Source organism: Schistocerca americana, chromosome 4 (genome assembly GCF_021461395.2).
Source record: "Schistocerca americana isolate TAMUIC-IGC-003095 chromosome 4, iqSchAmer2.1, whole genome shotgun sequence".
Lineage (NCBI taxonomy): Eukaryota > Metazoa > Arthropoda > Insecta > Orthoptera > Acrididae > Schistocerca > Schistocerca americana.
The window spans coordinates 274587759-274610998 of record NC_060122.1 but is presented as its reverse complement, the minus strand read 5'-3'; the positions used below and the strand labels follow the sequence as shown (position 1 = coordinate 274610998).

The following is a 23240-nucleotide window of genomic DNA, read 5'->3' as shown; positions in this document are numbered from 1 at the left end:
AGTGACTCGATAGGAAATGAGGAATAGCATCAGAGCATCTCCGAGGGAGTGGTCTTTGGTACATTTGAGCATTTGTGTCTTGAAAGTTCTGACCAGGCGTTCTGCTTCCCCATTGGATTGGGGATGGAAGGGCGGGGTGAGAAGATGCTGGATGCCGTTATTGGTGCAAAAGGAGAGGAATTCCTGGCTTCTAAATTGGGGTCCATTGTCCTTGACTATGGCTTTCGGTAATCCTTCCAAGCAAAAAATTTTTGCGAGGGCTGATAGGGTAATGTGCATGGTGATTGCTGAACACCAAACGAATTACAGGAAATGGGAAGATGCATCCATGACTAGGAGCCATTGACGGCCCAGAAATGGTCCCGCGAAGTCAAGGTGGATGTGTTCCTAGGGACCATTCGGCATAGGACAAGGAAGGAATTTTTGGGGGGGACGGGGCAATTGTTGGGCACAGACGGTACAGCACTGCACCACCTCCTTGATGTCAGACGTGAGGCTGATTCAAAAAACATGCCTTCTTGCAAGGGATTTGGTGCGAACGACTCCCAATGCCCTTGGTGAAGAATGTGGAGGATCGTCAGCGGCAGAGGTCTCGGAACAATGACCCTCGACTCTGCTGAATCTAAGTGAAGGAGGACTCCATCCACCACTGAAAGCTGGTGTCAGATGGAATAGTACAACCGGAGGTGGCGTTGATCCTGAGGGGGTGGCGAGCATGGCCAACCATGCAGAACGCGGTGTCGGACGACTTGGAGGAGAGAATCTTCTGCTGTGGCTGCAGCTACTTTGACAGCTGTAACGGGAAATGCCTTCAGGGCCTCTTGGATGTCATCATCAATCTGAAAAACAAGGAGGTCCAACTGTTCAAAAGCAGGGTACGGACCTTGTGGTAGACGTGACAAGGCGTCCGTGTTGGCGTGCTGGGAGGTGGTACAGAAATGCATGGTGTAGCGAAATTGGGATAGGAACAATGCCCAACGCTGGAGACGTTGGGATGTTTTGGTCGGTAATCATGCGGAAGGCGCAAATAAAGAGAGGAGCGGTTTGTGGTCAGTAATAATGTGAAAGGACTTGCCATAGAGAACAGGCAAAAACCATGGCAAGTGCTTCTTTCTCGATTTGTAAATATTTGATTTGGGCTGTGGAGAGACCTTTTGAGATGTATGCTATGGGGTGCTCAGTGCCATCCGGCAATTTGTGAGACAGGACGGCTCCCACACCATACTCAGAGACGTCCGTAGCAAGTATCAATGGAAGATTTGGATCATAAGGCATGAGACATGCAGCGGATTGGAGCTGCTGTTTGAGGGTATGGAAGGCAGTCTTGCAGACTGGGGTCCAATAGAATGGGACATTTTTGTGGCAGAGGTGGTACATGGGTGCTGCCACTTGAGCTGCAGAAGAAACGAATTTCCTGTAATACGAAATTTTGCCCAAGAAGGATTTCAACTGATGAAGGTCCTGGGGACAGGGCAAGTTGTTAATGGCGTCGATATAAGAGAAAGATGGAGAAATGCCATTCTGGGAAATGATGTGACCCAGATAGGAAATAGATTGTTGGAAAAATGAACATTTAGAAATATTACATTTCAGACCTGCAGTTCAAAGGCAGAGGAAGAGCAAGCGGAGGTTGGCTATGTGCTCTTTGGAGTAGGACCCTATGATGACTATGTCGTCTAAATATTTTATACAGCCCGGGATATCAGTGAGAAGTTGTTCAAGGTATCTTTGAAAGATTGCAGGAGCGCTGGCTAAACTGAACATGAGTCACTTTAGTTGGAAGAGGCCGAAAGGAGTATTTATAACGGTTGGGAGGAAAGATCAAGATGAATCTGGAGATACGCTTCTGCTAGGTCGATTTTGGTAAAGCAGGAGCCCCCTGCCAATTTGTAAAAAAGATCTTCCAGTCATGGAAGGGGATAGTCATCAATGAGAAGCTGTGGGTTGACTGTAGACTTAAAGTCAGCACAGAGGCGAAGGCGGCAGCCTGGCTTCTGCACGATGACTAAAGGCATGGACCACAAGCTGAACCACACAGCCTGGAGAACCCCTTCATCTTGAAGACATTGGAGTTCTTCTTTGAGCGGCTGTTGTAGTGCCACTGGTACCTGTTGTGCCCGGAAGTAGCAGGGCCAGGCAGCGGGACGGAGTTGGAGTGAGGCCTCAAAGTCTGTGGTGCAGCCTATGCCCTGTGAAAACAGGTCCTGGAATTCATTACAGACGTCATCAACTTCAGGAAAAGGAACATGCTCAGACACCAGGTGAACATCATCCACAATGGAAAATCTGAATAAGCGGAAGTTGTCCAGTCCGAATAAGTCTGCTGTGGAGGAATTGTTGACAACCAGAAATGTGACTGGATGGTGAACCGATTTGTACTTGACTTGAACTGTGAATTGTCCTAGGAGAGCTATCTCTTGCTAATTGTACGCCAGTAGGCACTTAGGGGCTGGAGAGAGGGGTGGTGAACCAGTGTTGGCATATGAAGTGTAATTAATCAAGGATACTGCTGCACCTGAGTCCACTTGCAGACACAGAGGCTTGTCATTGATAGTGACCTCTATAAAAATTTTTTGATGTCGAGGAGTTGTCTACCTGGTTGACATCCATTGGGGTGTTGTTCCAGCCATCTGGATATGGCATGGGCTGGCGGTTGCTGGAGGTGGGTGTTTTTGCAAGACAAACGGATGCTAAATGGCCTTCCCTGCCCAGCGATCTGGGCAATCTGCTCTATCATGTGTTGAATAGCAGGTGGGCCAGGAGGGCAGGCGGAGATGATCCCCACGATGACGTTGCCGGTTGTGTTGTTGCTGCAGTGGATTCTAGCTCTGGCCGGGATGGTGCAACTCGGCATCTTGTTGTGGAGGCGGTCTCCGACTGCGGCAGCGGGAGGAGCGCGGCGTTAAGCCCTGGATTTCTGCGACATCTTCGGTGTCCGTCTTGGGGTTATCACTGATTGCTGCTACATCTGCCCAAGACTCCAGTCAACGATCAGCGGCTGCAGAAATTTTGAACTTATAGGCTAGTTCTATGACCTGCTCAAGGGACGGGTCTTCTAACTTGAGGGCGTCGTGGCGGAAATCAGCATCTGGCACTGCCTGTATCAAGTGGTCACACACCATGTCATCTGTGTATGATTCCTTGGAAAGATGTGTGTGAAACTTACCTTTCCTGCTGAGACCTTGCAGCTCGGTGGCCCACTGGCGATAGGTCTGCTCGGGTTTCTTCTGGCATTGGTAGAACTCGACGCGGGCTGCGAGGACATGATATCGGCGTTTGTAGTAGGCATTTAATGTCGCACAGATGGCAGTGAAGGTGAGGGAGTCGGGGTCCAGTGGCTGTGGTTTCGTGAGCAGGACATACATCTTCGATTGGTTCCATGACATGAAAAAGTGCGCTGCCTGTCTTCTTGGGTGACTTGATGAATCGGGAAGTGTTGCCGGAGATGTCATTTGTATGTTTCCCATTCTTCAACTTCATCGTTGAAAGCTTGGAACGGCGGTGGCATCATGGGGTGGTGGAGGCTTCGGATTTTGGCAATCAGTTGTGTCTGAGTTTCCAAAAACTGGTGCAGAAGTGCTTGAAAGAACTGTTGGCATTCCATAGGTGCTGCTGTCGTAACCATGATGTTCGTCGGTTTGTTCCACTATACTCGTCGCCACTGAAGAATACTCAGTATTGTAGAACACTCAGTATAATGTCGTTTATTGAAACTGAACTACACTTCTTGAACAATCACTATATACACACAAAAACAAATAGCTTGTCGACGACCATTCATCAAGAGCATCGGTGAGGTCTGTCGGAGCTGGTCGGAGCTCGGCGAGGAACTGGCTGTACTGCTGCTGGGCTGGCCTTATAAAGCCGGTGGAGGCCGGCAGAGTACTCCAACTTTCCCTGTATCTGTGAGACGACCTCTGCAGAAAAAGGTTCGTATTAGTCTCTAGCAAGTTGTGTTTGTTTCGAAGAATTGTTTTCCTCTTGGTTGCGCTTGCAAGTGCTTGTGTATGTTATATGCTACACAGGTGCGTCTTGAGTGTAGTCTGCCTGGCAGGGGCCATCTGTGGCAGACATAACAATATGCAATGGAGCGCATGTGTATTGTGCAGTAAAACCTGCAGTGCCTTGGTTGCTTCTAGAGAAGACATTATATTCATTAGCTTTTGGTGCACAGTGACCAATTCTTGTTGTATTGAGTTCCTCAATTCTTTATAGTGGTGTATTAGTTCAGCAGCTATGTTATGGATTTGTTGGGTGGTTAATAGAAGATTCAAATGAACTAAGTTCCAATAATATTAAATATCCGCTTAGTCTGAGCATCCTCTAACTGTACTGAACATTTTCATACATATCATAATAAAATAAAACTAAAAATACACTTCAAAGTGAGAAGGCAAGCTCAGGGAGAGGGAATAGACTGTCAGATAAAATACGTAAATAAATACTAAAATAAAATACATGCAGACAGAGCTCCAAAATTTTATGCTAAACACAATAAACATTTTCACGTACATTTTAGTAGTACCTAGAGCAGGGGTTGTTGTGATAACTTTTCTCTCATCATCTCTGTTGTAATTTACTTCTGCTTTTATGTTGGTATATTTCACATGAAAGTACTGAGCAGTTTGCACTTAATGGTTCTCCCTGTACCTTATGGTTTATCATTAATTCAAATATTACTTCTACATTTTACTAAGAAATGATCATCTTAACAATTTTTGGCTCTCCTAATAATACTGGTATGATATGTTCATTGCTGATCTTGTACTATTATGTGTTTTGTTTCTTTGTGCCTGTACTCTTTATTATGGTAAGTCATCATTGTTGGCCTTTGCTGTGATTTATTCAACCTACCTGTGATATTGTATGAATTGTTGCACTGTATATCAAAGATTCTCCCAGATGGTGGCAGTTGATTTTGCAGCAATGAACTTACCTTGAAGACTGAAAGCTGCAACTTGGCATGGTGATCGTAGAAAGTAGCTTGAAGTTTTTTTTTCCGTACTACTGCACTAGTTTCCAGTAAGTCAAACAAACTGATTCATCTCAAAATGGTTATTTTGCGTTCCCCTGATTTGTTTGCACATATGTGATTACAATCTCAGCACTTCAAAACTACAAGTTGTGTTTTTGGATGCAAGCCTGTTGCTTGTAGTTGATGTCTGCTGATACAGGGTGTTTCAAAAATGACCGGTATATTTGAAACGGCAATAAAAACTAAACGAGCAGCGATAGAAATACACTGTTTGTTGCAATATTCTTAGGACAACAGTACATTTTCAGGCAGACAAACTTTCGAAATTACAGTAGTTACAATTTTCAACAACAGATGGCGCTGCAAGTGATGTGAAAGATATAGAAGACAACGCAGTCTGTGGGTGCGCCATTCTGTACGTCGTCTTTCTGCTGTAAGCGTGTGCTGTTCACAACGTGCAAGTGTGCTGTAGACAACATGGTTTATTCCTTAGAACAGAGGATTTTTCTAATGTTGGAATTCCACCACCTAGAACACAGTGTTGTTGCAACAAGACGAAGTTTTCAACGGAGGTTTAATGTAACCAAAGGACTGAAAAGCGGTACAATAAAGGATCTGTTTGAAAAATTTCAACGGACTGGGAACGTGACGGATGAACGTGCTGGAAAGGTAGGGCGACCATGTACGGCAACCACAGAGGGCAACGCGCAGCTAGTGCAGCAGGTGATCCAACAGCGGCCTCGGGTTTCCGTTCGCCGTGTTGCAGCTGCGGTCCAAATGACGCCAACGTCCACGTATCGTCTCATGCGCCAGAGTTTACACCTCTATCCATACAAAATTCAAAGACGCCAACGTCCACGTATTGTCTCATGCGCCAGAGTTTACACCTCTATCCACACAAAATTCAAACGCGGCAACCCCTCAGCGCCGCTACCATTGCTGCACGAGAGACATTCGCTAACGATATAGTGCACAGGATTGATGACGGCGATATGCATGTGGGCAGCATTTGGTTTACTGACGAAGCTTATTTTTACCTGGACGGCTTCGTCAATAAACAGAACTGGCGCATATGGGGAACTGAAAAGCCCCATGTTGCAGTCCCATCGTCCCTGCATCCTCAAAAAGTACTGGTCTGGGCCGCTATTTCTTCCAAAGGAATCATTGGCCCATTTTTCAGATCCGAAACGATTACTGCATCACGCTATCTGGACATTCTTCGTGAATTTGTGGCGGTACAAACTGCCTTAGACGACACTGCGAACACCTCGTGGTTTATGCAAGATGGTGCCCGGCCGCATCGCACGGCCAACGTCTTTAATTTCCTGAATGAATATTTCGATGATCGTGTGATTGCTTTGGGCTATCCGAAACATACAGGAGGCGGCGTGGATTGGCCTCCCTATTCACCAGACATGAACCCCTGTGACTTCTTTCTGTGGGGACACTTGAAAGACCAGGTGTACCGCCAGAATCCAGAAACAATTGAACAGCTGAAGCAGTACATCTCATTTGCATGTGAAGCCATTCCGCCAGACACGTTGTCAAAGGTTTCGGGTAATTTCATTCAGAGACTACGCCATATTATTGCTACGCATGGTGGATATGTGGAAAATATCGTACTATAGAGTTTCCCAGACCGCAGCGCCATCTGTTGTTGAAAATTGTAACTACTGTAATTTCGAAAGTTTGTCTGCCTGAAAATGTACTGTTGTCCCAAGCATATTGCAACAAACGGTGTATTTCTCTCACTGCTCGTTTAGTTTTTATTGCCGTTTCAAATATACCGGTCATTTTTGAAACACCCTGTAGATATAGACTTAAGAGCTCCAGAAATTCCCTACACTCACTTCTGTATATAGAATGGAGCTACCCTCTTGACCTGGTCCTCTTCCCATTTATAAAAATTAATATATTATGATGCATTGGCATTGTTCTATCACTGGTATTCATCACTAAAATAGATGAAACAGGTGGGTTGTCCACCTACATCTACATCTACATCCATACTCCGCAAGCCACACGACGGTGTGTGGCGGAGGGTACCTTGAGACCTCTATCAGTTATCCCTTCTATTCCAGTCTCGTATTGTTTGTGGAAAGTAGGATTGTTGGTATGCTTCTGTGTGGGCTCTAATCTCTTTGATTTTATCCTCATGGTCTCTTCGCGAGATATACGTAGGTGCGAGCAATATACTGCTCGACTCTTCGGTGAAGGTATGTTCTCGAAACTTCAACAAAAGCCCGTACCGAGCTACTGAGCATCTCTCCTGCAGGGTCTTCCACTGGAGTTTATCTATCATCTCCGTATCGCTTTCGCGATTACTAAATGATCCTGTAACGAAGCGCGCTGCTCTCCGTTGGATGTTTTCTATCTCTTCTATCAACCCTATCTGGTACGGATGCAACACTGCTTAGCAGTATTCAAGCAGTGGCTGAACAGGCGTACTGTAACCTACTTCCTTTGTTTTCGGATGCATTTCCTTAGGATTCTTCCAATGAATCTTAGTCTGGCATCTGCTTTACCAACGATCAACTTTATATGATCATTCGATTTTAAATCACTACTAATGCGTACTCCCAGATAATTTATGGAATTAACTGCTTCCAGTTGCTGACCTGCTATTTTGTAGCTAAATGATAAGGGATCTTTCTTTCTATGTATTCGCAGCACATTACACTTGTCTACATTGAGATTCAATTGCCATTCCCTGCACCATGTGTCAATTCGCTGCAGATCCTCCTGCATTTCAGTACAATTTTCCATTGTTACATCCTCTCGTTATACCACACCATTATCCGCAAAAAGCCTCAGTGAACTTCCGATGTCATCCACAAGGTAATTTATGTATATTGTAAAAAGCAACAGTCCTACGACACTCCCCTGCGGCACACCTGAAATCACTCTTACTTCGGACGACTTCTCTCCATTGAGAATGACATGTTGCGTTCTGTTATCTAGGAACTCTTCAATCCAATCACACAACTGGTCTGATAGTCCATATGCTCTTACTTCGTTCATTAAACGACTGTGGGGAACTGTATCGAATGCCTTGCGGAAGTCAAGAAACACGGCATCTACCTGTGAACCCGTGTCTATGGCCCTCTGAGTCTCGTGGACGAATAGCACGAGCTGGGTTTCACACGACCGTCTTTTTCGAAACCCATGCTGATTCCTACAGAGTAGATTTCTAGTCTCCAGAAAAGTCATTATACTCGAACATAATACGTGTTCCAAAATTCTACAACTGATCAACGTTAGAGATATAGGTCTATAGTTCTGCACATCTGTTCAACGTCCTTTCTTGAAAACGGGGATGACCTGTGCCCTTTTCCAATCCTTTGGAACGCTACGCTCTTCTAGAGACCTACGGTACACCGCTGCAAGAAGGGGGGCAGGGTCCTTCGCATACTCTGTGTAAAATCGAACTGGTATCCCATCAGGTCCAGCGGCCTTTCCTCTTTTGAGCGATTTTAATTGTTTCTCTATCCTTCTGTCGTCTATTTCGATATCTACCATTTTGTTATCTGTGCGACAATCTAGAGAAGGAACTACAGTGCAGTATTCCTCTGTGAAACAGCTTTGGAAAAAGACGTTTAGTATTTCGGCCTTTAGTCTGTCATCCTCTGTTTCAGTACCATTTTGGTCACAGAGTGTCTGGACATTTTGTTTTGACCCACCTACCGCTTTGACATAAGACCAAAATTTCTTAGGATTTTCTGCCAAGTCAGTACATAGAACTGTACTTTCGAATTCATTGAATGCCTCTCGCATAGCCCTCCTCACACTACATTTTGCTTTGCATAATTTTTGTTTGCGTGCAAGGCTTTGGCTATGTTTACGTTTGCTGTGAAGTTCCCTTTGCTTCCGCAGCAGTTTTCTAACTCGGTTGTTGTACCACGGTGGCTCTTTTCCATCTCTTATGATCTTGCTTGGCACATACTCATCTAACGCATATTGTACGATGGTTTTGAACTTTGTCCACTTATCCTCAACACTATCTATACTTGAGACAAAACCTTTGTGTTGAGCCATCAGGTACTCTGAAATCTGCTTTTTGTCACTTTTGCTAAACAGAAAAATCTTCCTACCTTTTTTAATATTTCTATTTATGGCTGAAATCATCGATGTAGTAACTGCTTTATGATCGCTGATTCCCTGTTCTGCATTAACTGTTTCAAATAGTTCGGGTCTGTTTGTCACCAGAAGGTCTAATATGTTATCACCACGAGTCGGTTCTCAATTTAACTGCTCAAGGTAGTTTTCAGATAAAGCACTTAAAAAAATTTCTCTGGATTCTTTGTCCCTGCCACCTGTTATGAACATTTGAATCTCCCAGTCTACATCCGGCAAATTAAAATCTCCACCCAGAACTATAACATGGTGGGGAAATCTACTCGAAATATTTTTCAAATTATCCTTCAAGTGTTCAGCCACAACAGCTGCTGAGCCAGGGGGCCTATAGAGACATCCAATTACTATGTCTGAGCCTGCTTTAACCGTGACCTTCACCCAAATTATTTCACATTTTGGATCTCCGTCAATTTCCTTCGATACTATTGCACTTCTTATCGCTATAAACACACCTCCCCCTTCACTGTCCAGCCTGTCTCTGCGGTATATATTCCAATCTGAGTTTAGGATTTCATTACTGTTTACGTCTGATTTCAGCCAACTTTCTGTCCCTAGTACTATATGGGCATTGTGACCGTTTATTAACGAGAGCAGTTCTGGGACCTTTCTATAGACGCTCTTGCAGTTTACTATTAGCAGATTAATATTGTTATTTCCTCTTGCATTTTGCCTACTCCTACCTTGCCGCGTCTCAGGAGGCATCTTGTCGGGCCTAGGGAGGGAATTCTCTAAACTAAAAAGCCCACATGTCCACTCCACATGTACTCCGCTACCCTTGTAGCTGCTTCCGACGTATAGTGCACACCTGACCTAATCAGAGGGACCCTACATTTCTCCACCCGATTTCGGAGATCGAGAAATTTGCACCCCAGATCTCCGCAGAATCGTCTGAGCCTCTGGTTTAAGCCTTCTACTCGGCTCCAAACCAGAGGACTGCGATCGGTTCTGGGAACGATACTACAAACAGTTAGCTCAGATTCCACCCCGTGAGCGAGGCTTTCCGCCTTCACCAATTCCGCCAACCGCCTGTACGAACCGAGGATGACCTCTGAACCCAGACGGCAGGAGTCATTAGTGCCGACATGAGCAACACTTTGCAGTCGGGTACACCCAGTGCTCTCTATGACTGCCGGCAGGGCCTCCTCCACATCTCGGATGAAACCCCCCGGCAAGCAGACAGAGTGAACACTGGCCTTCTTCCCCGACCTTTCCGCTATTTCCCTAAGGGGCTCCATCACCCGCCTAATGTTGGAGCTCTCAATAACTAATAAACCCCTCCCCCCGTGTGCCTGCTCGGACCTTGCTGAAGGAGCAGCCACATGACCACTCACAGGCGGAGCGGGCGATGCCACACGGCCAGCTTCCACATTGACCCTCCGCCTCATGCACCACAAACGCCGCTGAACCCGCCACTCCCCTTGGGGAGAGGGTGGCCCAACCGTGCCCGTTACCCACAAAGATATCTCGACAGCAGGGACAGTGGGTGAAGCATGTAACACCTGCGGTGTACCATGCGATGTGCCAGACTCCCCACTGCCGCTACACTCCAAGGCAGCAGCCTGAAGACTGCTGACCGCGGCCATCAACACGCTCAGTTGTTCGTGAACAGTGGGCAGCCCCTCCTGCGTCCGTTCACAGCAGTCACACATCCTATCCATCCTAAGAAATCAATTTACTGTAGAGAGTTAATCAACTTTTAACTAGACTGCTAATTCACAAAAGGCGGCTGATAGTTGACTAAACTGTGGTTGCTAGACACTTCTTGTAGAAAACAATGAAAATAGCACTACCTGTCTCTGGACTGTATTGAAAACAAACACTAGCACTACTGGCACTATGGTTGACTAAAGGGACTCTCTCTGACTGTATTCAAAACAAACACAAAATCTATGGAACACTATTACTAGCACTCGACAATTAAAGCTTCCTAAAAGCAAAAACACACGGAAGAAGAAGTGACAAGTAAGAAAAATTCAGTTAATACTTAAATTAATGTAGCTCGCTGCACAGCAGACGTGACGCATACGGCAGTTACGACGACACTGACACTACTGGCACTATGGCTGACTAAAGGGACTCTCTCTGACTGTGTTCAAAACAAACATGAAATCTATGGAACACTATTACTAGCACTCAACAATTAAAGCTTCCTAAAAGCAAAAACACATGGAAGAAGAAGTGACAAGTAAGAAAAATACAGTTAATACTTAAATTAACGTAGCTCGCTGCACAGCAGACGTGAAGCAGACAGCAGTTACGACGACACCTAAGGTCTCTTTGGGCAGTGGATAGGAAAACCCTCCAGTGGCCCACCCTTCCAGTGGGAGTTTGAAATTTATTGTTATTATAAGCCATTTTGGTTCCACAGGTCACTAGGGAAGCATTTGTCTACCCAGACCAAGCCCCAACTACCTATATAAGCCTTTTACAACTGTGGTTCAGCAGATTCCCCAGAGGTCACCTGTTAATGACTGCTTTACCTCAACAACCAGACATCTTACTGGTGCGCATATTGAGGTTTTTTTTTTTTTTTTTAAATAAAGGTTTGTACCATCCTCACAACCCAGGCAGTGAAGCCAGGATCCCCATTTCCTGTGACACACAATGTTCCACTGCCATGCCACACAGTGGCTGCTGAAGCACACCCAGAGCTTACAGTTACAGAGGACTAGTGGCACTTACCAGACCCCAGATCAGGAAACCCGGCTCACTAACCCACACCCAGCAAACGAAAGCTGAGCTCACTGAAGTGCTCACCATTTAGCACAACTTGGGAGACATGTGTGGCTCATCGAATGTCATGGACGTGGCAAGCTCGAATGTCATGGACGTGGCAAGCAGTACCCCTCACAAGTGGAAGAAAGGCATTCCGTAGCTGTACGAGTAACAGTATAGTATGCAGGTGAATTAGGAGCACTAAGGAACTTACATGCTTGAGATTTCATGAAGAGTTGCCACATCATGGTGAATGGTGGTGCCACCACCTCGTGCAATGATTGGGTATGGGATTGGTTCATTAATCACCCATGGCCAGTATAATCCCCTCATGGTGAATAGCTGCTTCAGGTAAGAAGATCTCTCTGATTCATACACATTTCACTTATAGTCCAGCTGTGACTGCACAAAAGTCCTATAGCGCTGTTGCTGATGTTCCCTGTCCACTCCTCCAGAAACATGGCTAGGTCACTTTAAGATTTAGGCATTTTTTGGGTCCATTCCTTCAAGTCTTTTATGTGTGGTAACAATGACAGTTTTGATTCTGAAATGAGGTCCACAACCTCACTGAATCTTTAAAGTGTAGGATAGTGCCCCTCATATCCATGTCAAGAAAATTAAAAACACACTGAGAATACCTGAAATTAACATTCACACACAAATCTGTCTAAGTAGCCCATTCCTCCAACCTCTTCACAGGAAGTTGTAACTGGTGACTCGCTGTTGGAGCTTTGGAGGAGGAACAAAAAAGCTGCAGAATCATTCACAAATAAGGAGCAATGCACAGGACTCCTTACTGTAGATGTTGTACAGCTTATTGTTATGGCAAAGAAGGCAACATTTAAACACTTCCCTGGGGAACACCCTTCTCATGCTCAAAATTTTTTGATAGCACATCACCAACTCGATATCTAAAACAGCACTTTGATACGAAGGACAGAATGAATGTGGGGAGGTGGTCACAAAAACCTCATTGGTGGAGCTGTCCTAGAATAGTGTGTGTATAGTATCGTACACAGTACTGATGTCAAAGAATATCCCTATACAATGCTATTTACAGAGGCAAACCTGCTGGATAGCCACTTCTATCAGCATCATGTTGTTAATAGTGAATTGACACATCCTGAATCCACACTGAGAGTGGCCAAGGAGCTGCCTGGTACCTAATATCAAGACCACATGACGGTTGAACATTTGCTCCAAGGTCTTTGCTACACCTCATTAAGACAATGCCGCCTTAGCTTCTGGGATACATTTAGTCCTTTTCCAGTTTGAGGAGGGGTAATAAACCTAACTCCCTCCTTGAGTTGGAAAATTGTTCTGTCTGCCGTATTGAACTACAACATTCTAAGAGGATTTTATTTGGTGCCATTAGCAAGTTTTGCAGCATGCTGACAGTGTGTGGCATCACAAGCCTCAGACACTGCTGACTCCAGCTCTTATGTGGAGAAATGATGGTTGTATTCAGAATTGTTCAACCTGAAGTCCAGCTCATACCTCTCCATGGTGGCACAAAAGTGGCAGAATGATGGTTTCTGTCTGACCGTGGCTCTGCTATTGTTTGGAAGATGTCTCTGTGTACTGTTTGAAGGCATCCCAGTTTCAGCACCACTACTGGATGTATTGGAAATCCTCCTGATGGCTCCCTATACAGTTGTAGAACACGTGGAGTGGTTGTGAGAGTCCATGAACACTTGACATACCTTTCCTTGCCCTCCTTGATGAGGCATCAGGCTTAGTTTTCACAGCTTGAAAGAAAGTGAAGTTTTCTGCTGTTTAAGGAATTTAAAAGTGTAGCAGAAGCACACACCTGCCCCAAATTGCTGAGTGGCATGCATGTGTCTGCCAAGGTACAGGCTGCTTTCTAAGAAGACCTGAGGACTTTGGGACTGTATCCAGGTATCTCTAGGCAGCTTTCCTTACTGTGTAAACTTCCATTATATTTGAGTGCTCTATCATGTTTTATACCCATGAAACTATGATTGACTGAGTTCTGTGTGTTCTGTGAGCTTTTCCATAATGGCCGAAACACTTAGAAGAGACCAAGTGTTTCATAAAGAGGCTAGGGATCTTATTTTTAAAGTGTACTCATTCTTCAAATGTGAGGCAGAACCAGGCAGTCTGGTCTGTGAACTTACCAAAGAGCAGGAATGTACTGCAGCAGCGCATGGTGATATCGGTGTACTTTCAGCCAAGTAGATAATGCAGAATTCCTTGTGAGCTGTGTGTCCAGAGGCTGTTAACAATATTGCCAAGTATAACACAATGTCACTGAGTTTAAAATTAGGTCACAGTAACATGTACACTCCTGGAAATGGAAAAAAGAACACATTGACACCGGTGTGTCAGACCCACCATACTTGCTCCGGACACTGCGAGAGCGCTGTACAAGCAATGATCACATGCACGGCACAGCGGACACACCAGGAACCGCGGTGTTGGCCGTCGAATGGCGTTAGCTGCGCAGCATTTGTGCACCGCCGCCGTCAGTGTCAGCCAGTTTGCCGTAGCATACGGAGCTCCATCGCAGTCTTTTTAACACTGGTAGCATGCCGCGACAGCGAGGACGTGAACCGTATGTGCAGTTGACGGACTTTGAGCGAGGGCGTATAGTGCGCATGCGGGAGGCCGGGTGGACGTACCGCCGAATTGCTCAACACGTGGGGCGTGAGGTCTCCACAGTACATCGATGTTGTCGCCAGTGGTCGGCGGAAGGTGCACGTGCCCGTCGACCTGGGACCGGACCGCAGCGACGCACGGATGCATGCCAAGACCGTAGGATCCTACGCAGTGCCGTAGGGGACCGCACCGCCACTTCCCAGCAAATTAGGGACACTGTTACTCCTGGGGTATCGGCGAGGACCATTCGCAACCGTCTCCATGAAGCTGGGCTACGGTCCCGCACACCGTTAGGCCGTCTTCCGCTCACGCCCCAACATCGTGCAGCCCGCCTCCAGTGGTGTCGCGACAGGCGTGAATGGAGGGACGAATGGAGACGTGTCGTCTTCAGCGATGAGAGTCGCTTCTGCCTTGGTGCCAACGATGGTCGTATGCGTGTTTGGCGCCGTGCAGGTGAGCGCCACAATCAGGACTGCATACGACCGAGGCACACAGGGCCAACACCCGGCATCATGGTGTGGGGAGCGATCTCCTACACTGGCGGTATACCACTGGTGATCGTCGAGGGGACACTGAATAGTGCACGGTACATCCAAACCGTCATCGAACCCATCGTTCTACCATTCCTAGACCGGCAAGAGAACTTGCTGTTCCAACAGGACAATGCACGTCCGCATGTATCCCGTGCCACCCAACGTGCTCTAGAAGGTGTAAGTCAACTACCCTGGCCAGCAAGATCTCCGGATCTGTCCCCCATTGAGCATGTTTGGGACTGGATGAAGCGTCGTCTCACGCGGTCTGCACGTCCAGCACGAACGCTGGTCCAACTGAGGCGCCAGGTGGAAATGGCATGGCAAGCCGTTCCACAGGACTACATCCAGCATCTCTACGATCGTCTCCATGGGAGAATAGCAGCCTGCATTGCTGCGAAAGGTGGATATACACTGTACTAGTGCCGACATTGTGCATGCTCTGTTGCCTGTGTCTATGTGCCTGTGGTTCTGTCAGTGTGATCATGTGATGTATCTGACCCCAGGAATGTGTCAATAAAGTTTCCCCTTCCTGGGACAATGAATTCACGGTGTTCTTATTTCAATTTCCAGGAGTGTATTTACCTTTATGTAACCAAAAATTATGTAAGCACACTTAAGGTAAGGTGACCAACACACTGGGAAAAACTCATTTTCTATAGTAAAGTATCAATAAATATTGAATCTCAGTCTAGTAATTATAGGATTTAACACATTACATAGTGGCCCAAATTCATTTTAACACTATTCTGGTAAGGTGGAAAATTTCACCTGTAACTGCGTGATACTGTTCTGTATCCCCTGCTTTTCCCTACGTGATTCAGATCTATGCTCTTCTGGTGAGATGATTGTTTATTTTGGTGTCATGTTAATAGTTTTTCGTTTTTCATATCATTAATTAACTTTTCTATAAATGTCTTAAGCAGCACTGGAACATCTTGGATTCATTTTTCTTGTAATGACCGGCATGCTACATCTACAATAATACATGTCTTGTAACATACAGTTCTGTAGTGCACCCACGAACTATGATTTTTAAAGCTACTTTCAGTTTACCAAAAATAAAATAAAAACTAATTTCTGGAAAGCAGTCAACTTGGAATGTACACATACCTCCAGACTCTCAGCATGTATAGATACACGCTGGAAATAGGATTGGTGAGTAGGCTGCTGCTTCACCAACTATGAGTGAACTGTAGGTACAACATTTGCAGACTGAGTTTTTGAAATTCCCCCATAGCAGACAAAAGAAATTACCCACTTTTGGCAACTTTTCTCTAAATATCTTAAAGTCACCTACTCCTTCAAACTTTTATGTGCATCAGCATTAGAAAATTAAAGAGGTCAAATTATGTGTTCAGGGCCATAAAATTATTGTACATATCAAAAAATTGTAGGAAATAAACTAAAATTTTTAATTTGTAAATAAAAACTATAACTTGATTAAAAAATAAAAAACACCTGCTCCATGAGTGTTACATTTAGTTTCTTCATGCTTTTTTCATTCTTCTATTGATTTATCATTAGCTCGCCATCTTCAGCTCACTTCGCTGTTTGACACCTCTATCCACTACATTACTATGAACACACAAAATTTGTGCCTGTGTTTCTTACTTACACCTCCTGAAGGCTTGTAACTGCTGGTATGTCATTATCTTACATTTAATTATAGCAAATCACACCAATACCGATGTGTCTTTGAAAGATCCTCAGTATCTGAAACAGCATATATTTATAGTACCAGGTGGTTACAATAAAAGTGCAGCTACTGACAGAGGTCCAGTGTGGGCTGTAATAATCATATGACAGCAAAAACTGGTAGATATGCAAATTTGTTACTGTGGAACTGATTTAAGCTACATAGAAATTAATTCCAATTTTGAAGACCAGATGCAAAACTGCCACTGTGAATTTTACATATAGGAATGTTTTCATATGTAATGGATTAGGAAGTGGACATGGGCAGAAAAGGTCAAACAAGTGAGAAAGGCATATCAATGATTTTATTATTAACTGCCACTTGCACAATTTGTTCATTGTGAGTATGGAAGATGTCAGTGATATGATGCTTCCATAAAACAATGTGATCAACAGCTCCTCACAGGAAATCCAGTAGAATCTGAGCAATGTGTTCCTGTATACTGGTCTTCAGATCAGGTAGAGATTGAACATGTCCTTGATAAATGCATGCTTTTAGATATCCCCAGAGCCAAAGGTTACATGGATTCAGATCAGGTGATGTTGAAGGCCATGCATCCAGGAAACCTCCACAGATAACACATTCATGAAAGCTTGCATTAAACAAATCTTTGCCCCATCTCGCATGAAAACAGCTCTTCCAAAGCAGGAATAACATGCTGTACAAGGAGATCTTGATAATATGCAGACATCATGGTAAATCTTACAGGTCCACTGGGTGTACCACCTTCAAAGAAGAACAGACTGAGAACGAAGGTGCTTGTGAATCCAAACCATGTAACCATATACAGTGAGTGCAATAACTCTTCATGCACAGCACACAGTTTAGCAGCACCCCAAATTCAGCAGTTCTGTGTATATACTGCACTCGTTAGTGTAAAATATGCCTTGTCAGTCCATGTAATATTGCCCAGCCACCTGTCATCAACTTTGATCTGTACCAGAAATTGAAGAGCGAATTCAGAGCATTGCTGCAGATCATGACGTTTCAGTTGCTACATTGTATGGATCTTGTACGGGCACCAGTGTAATGTAGACTGCAAAACTTTCTGTACTGTTGACCATGGGATGGACAATTCTTGTGAGACTGCATGAGCACTAGAACTATCCAGAGCATGTTCTGCATTGTCAGTTACAGCAACAACAAGCTAGTCAACAACTTCCACTGGGATAGGATGCCTTCCTCTTCTAGGTACCACACCAAGCTCATCCATGTTCTCAAATTTCGTTATCATCTTCTTTAAACCATTAAGTGACATTGGGCCTCTTCTCAGACTTTTCAGTCAGTGATTCTCTCTCAATGCAGCAGTATAATTAATCTGCAGTTCACACAAAATTGTTTCACCAACAGTACACAGTCTGTCTTCTTGATAGCCATACTGTTTGCTCATGTTATGGTTTGTCAAACAAATTTCATATCATCATACAAAGAACGTACAGCACCAGATTTGTACCTGGTAGCCAAAATTGTAACCTTTGTTCCAGTGTAAATTGGTTGTGCATTAATGCATTAGCATATTACCCATATTTTGCTGCCATCAATAATTATATCCCACACTGGACATCTGTGAGTAGCTGCACTTCAATTATAACCACCCAATACATGCTGTATGATACAAAACCCCTTAAATACAAGCTTCAACTAAAACAACAAAATCCAATTTGGTGTCTTCTCAGAATTCAAATGACCACAAAATTTGTTAGACACCCCAAACGGTCAAAACGGGCCAAGTATACATCATACTGATGTCATGGAGGGCCTAATGTCTCCCACAATAGGAAAAGTGTATCAATTGATTTGAAGAGAGAGTGACATCTATTGAATATCTATAATTAATATTAAGTATGTGTTGTTTGAATGAAAATATCAGAGATGGCATTAGTAGTAAGGCTAGGCAAGCAAAAATACTTTCCCCCATACTGAAATTTTCTTGCCCAGAAATTTCCCAAAGGTTTCCATTCCCCCCAGAGCTCCCCCCACAAAAGTTCGGGGGAGAGGGGATGGGCAACATTGCCGCTGCTGTAAATTGCTGCACCACAGCTGCAATATGCAATTGCTAATGTCAACTTGTGATGGGATTAATTACAATCGAAGGCTTCCGTAGTCGTAGTCTAAATCTTCTGAATTGTGGACTAGTTAATCCTGTAGTTAAAGAATTTAGTAATTGTTCATTGATTACCCAAAACTCTTCAAAAATATTGATTTGAAATGCTAGAAATTGATTTATACATTGTAGTGTAAATTTGACTGTTGGCCTTAATTACCATTGGCAAAAGATATTAAGATATTAACTTTTGCAAAGCTGTGTACTCAAAATCACCAATTCTCTTTAAAATTTCAAATTTCTGTTTACTGTTCTTGTTCTTCATAAATTTTATTTACTCACAGCCATCTTTGTCCTGGGTTTTTGTCAGTGGTCACCACGTGCAATCCTCCATTGGTTCTTTACAATGTCATCGGGTGGTGAAGTAAAATCTGATCTATGGCCAAGACTTTCTGTTATTTAATATTGCTCACCTTATTATTTCTGCACACTCTCCAACATCTTCTGAAAGAACTTCTTTTCTTTTAGTTACTGTTGGAAGTTAAGAGTACACATACAACAACCAACTCTCAGAATAAAGATGAAGCTTCTCATTAACATCTTGTATACTGTAATATAGATTACAATAGCTGTTCATTACACACTTGTTACATTATACAGAACATCACAAAAATTTTAATAAGGACAAATTAAAAAAAAATTCTGCCTTCATTGAAACATGTTAGTTGAATGTATCTACATAACAGGTTTTCTCTTTTCCTGTGACATCATAGGCATAGTCATGGCTGCTCTTCATCTATGGCATATACAACATTGCCAAGGCAGGATCCAATGACATGGAACAAACTTCCTGACCAGCTGGTACTACAAAAGTGTTACGATGTTTATCCTCATCCCAGACACAGTGCAGCCATCATTCTCATAATACATGTGTAAGTTATCTAATTCATTATGAAAATAAACCTTTTACTGTAGTGATCATCATTCTTCAGTTCGAAAAATTCTTGTGTAAGACATCGCTTCGCCATAGCGATATGTTACACTGCATTATTCAGTGGTTTTACTGGGTCTTACCTAATTGCTTATTTGATCATCTGCTGTCTCTTTTACCTCTCAAAGCTGTTCTTTATTCTTTAATTGTACTCTTTTTCATATTTTAGTCAACTGTTGACTAAAGCCTCCTCTAAAACTTTCAACAACCTCTGAATCTTCCAATTTAAACAAGTCAAATTTACTTAATTATCACCTTTCTAAATTTCTACATTTTTAATGTACACTGCATAGCCGATAAATTGCAGTTCAAGTCCACATACGTCCCTGTAAATGTTTTGTACTTTAAAATCTGTTTTTTAACTTTGTCTTCTCATTATTTAATCTGTCACAAGACTTGCTGTGTGTGAGTCTTGTGGCTTAATTTCGTGTTCTTATTGTGGAAGAATTGTGTTCAGCTGGCTCCTACATTCAGTGCTCTTTATTTATGTAGTTAGAGGGCTTCCAGATTACAGGAATTGCAGGGAAACATGAAAAAACAATTAACATAAACTGGAGCAAAAATTCATTGACAGATGCTAAGAACAAGAATCTACACTGAATTAGTCTAAAACATATCACTCAAAAACCACAGAACATCTACATGCCATGGTAAAGAATAATCATGTATCAGCACTCCAAGCAGACATTGCATGAACTCAGTTGACACATGGTAGGTAATCAGCTGATTCTGTGATTGCAGCTGCATGACCACCTGTAGCCACAAATCTATCTAAAACCTTGCAGCATCTCCAAAGACACAATTCTTAAACCAAGTGTTACCAACTATTAACTGTTCTGTGCAAAATTCTGCCAGGTGGCTTCCCCTCTCACTCATTTACTGCAGTCTATTTTCTACCATTTTTCCTTCTCTACTATTTTCTAGTGCCAAATACCAGTCCCCCATCACAAATTTTTATCTCCCTTAACTATCTGAATAATTTCTTTATCTTATCATACATTCTTTGAATCTGAGGAGCTAGAATGCATATAAATTTGCACTATGGGTGGAGGTTAGTTTTGTACCTATCTTAATTTCGATAATGCAGTTATGATATTAGTCCTAGAAGCTTATCAGTATTACCACTATTTTATTTTGTGTTGATTAAACTTTATTCACTTAATCAGAAATCCTGTTCTTCTTGTCATCACACTTCACCAACTCCCACTATATCCATCTTCAATCTGTCCATTTCTCTTTACAAATCCTGTATCTTTCCTACCTATTTAAGGCATTTAACATTCCATTCTCTGCACCCTATGGAACACTACTTTCATTTGTCATGATGACAATAACTTCCTAAGTAGCTCTCCACTCAGATGTCCAAATGTTGGATTACTTTATGACCAGAGTATCTTACCCCATAGAATACCCTCATCATTAAGCCATACAGTAGAGCTGTATAAGCCATACAGAAGAGCTTTAGGTCTTCAGTAGAGCTTTATGTCTTGCCTAAAAATAGTGGTTGTAGCTTCCCCTAGCTTTCACTCCTTCACAGTATCGACATAGCAAAGCCAAGGCGGCTACTGGTAAAAGGTCAGATCAATCAATCAGTTGCAGCTACAACTACTAAAAAGACTGCTTCCTCTCCACAGATACCACTCCAATGCAGTTGCACATACAGTATGGCATCTTTATGATTGAAGTATGCAAGCCAGCCCTCCACAGCAAGATCCAAATCAGAAAATCCTATTTCATTCCTGTCACATGGTTATCTTATCGTATTAAAGGCAGGAGCACATGTGCATCTACATCTATATCTACATCCACATACACACTCCGCATGTCACTGAACGGTGGGTGGTAGACGGTCCCTGTACCACTATTTGTCATTTCCCCTCCTGTTCCATTTACAAATACAGCAAGGGAAAAACCACTGCCTGCACACTTCCTTATGAGCCATAATTTCTCATATCTTGTCTTCATGGTTCTTACATGTGATGTATGTTGGGGCAGGAGAATCATTCGGCAGTCAGCATCAAATGCCGGTTCTCTAAGTTTTATCAATAATATTTCTCGAAAAGTGTGTCACCTTCCCTCCAGGGATTACCATTTGATTTCATGAAGCATCACCATAACACTTACATGTTGTTTGAACCTACTGGTAACAAACCTAGCTACCTGCCTCTGAATTGCTTTGATGTCTTCCTTCAATCTAACCTAGTACAGATCCCAAACTTCCACAGTACTCACGAATAGGTCACACCAGCATCCTATATGCAGTCTCCTTTACAAATGAACCACTCTTTCCTCAAATTCTCCCAATAAACTGAAATTGACCATTTGCCGTCCCTACCTCCTTTTCACATGCTCGTTCCACCTCATATCACTTTGCAGTGTTACGCTCAGATATTTAAATGACTTGAATGTGTCAAGCAGGGAACTACTAATACTTTATACAAACATTACAGGTTTTTTCTCCATACTCGTCTGCATTAACTTACATTTTTCCACATTTAGAGCTAGCTGCCATTCATCACGCCAACTGGAAATATTGTCTAAGATGTCTTGTATCCTCCTCCAGTCACTGAACTTTGACATCTTACCATACACCACAGCATCATCAGCAAACCACCACAGATTGTAACCCCACCCTGTCTGCCAAATCATTTATGTATATAGAGAAAAACAGCGGTCCTATTCCACTTTCCTGGAGTACTCCTGATTATACCCTTGTCTCTGATGAACACTCACCATCAAGGCCAACATACTGGGTTCTGTTGTTTATGAAGTCTTCGAGCCATTCTCATATCTGTGAACTTCTTTAATATGCTCATACCTCCATTAACAGCCTACAATTGGGCGCCATATAAAATGCTTTCCGGAAATCTAGAAATATGGAATCTGCCTGTTGCCCTTCATCCATAGTTATCACTATATCATATGGGAAAAGAGCAAGCTGAGTTTTGCATGAGCGATGCTTTCTAAAACCATGCTAATTCATGGACATAAGTTTCTTAGTCTCAAGAAAGTTTATTATACTTTAACTGAGAATACATTCAAGGATCGTGCAGTGAAGAGAACTTAGGGATATTGGTCTGTAATTTTGTAGGTCCATTTTTTTACCTTTCTTATATACTGGACTCACCTGTACTTTTTCCAGTCAGTTGGGACTTTAGGATGGGCAAGAGATTCACAATAAATGCAAGCTAGATGAGGAGCCAATGCTGCAGAGTACTCTTTGTGGAATCGAACTGGGCTTCCATCCGGATCTGGTGATTTATCGTTGCATTCTTTGACAGTTTTGCTGTAGTTTCCGCACAGCAGTTTATTTGGGGTGTGACCAGCATCCAGCTTCCCACCTGAATGAATGGTCACTACCAAACTGTGTCAAAAAGCAGAGTTGACCAATCAGGTGCTGAACACACTGCTGAGCACAAGACGCTTGATTTCTATTGCTGGTTCACAACACATGCCATCTGGATCCTTTCCCCCTAATACCAGCGTCTCTCAATTACAAAAATGATAGTTTTCCTTGGAACACATCTTTCAGT

At 43.4% G+C, this 23240-nt stretch overlaps 1 long non-coding RNA gene across 1 annotated transcript in view; it reads right to left on the bottom strand.

The window, feature by feature from the left end:
• LOC124613075 overlaps positions 1-19133 on the bottom strand; it is a 34452-nt gene extending 15319 nt beyond the window's left edge. The window contains exons 1-2 of the long non-coding RNA XR_006979605.1: positions 19059-19133; positions 13963-14060 (exon numbers count right to left, since the gene is read on the bottom strand). This is a non-coding gene — a long non-coding RNA (uncharacterized LOC124613075). The remainder of the gene's footprint in view (positions 1-13962; positions 14061-19058) is intronic.
• Positions 19134-23240: the final 4107 nt, after the last annotated feature.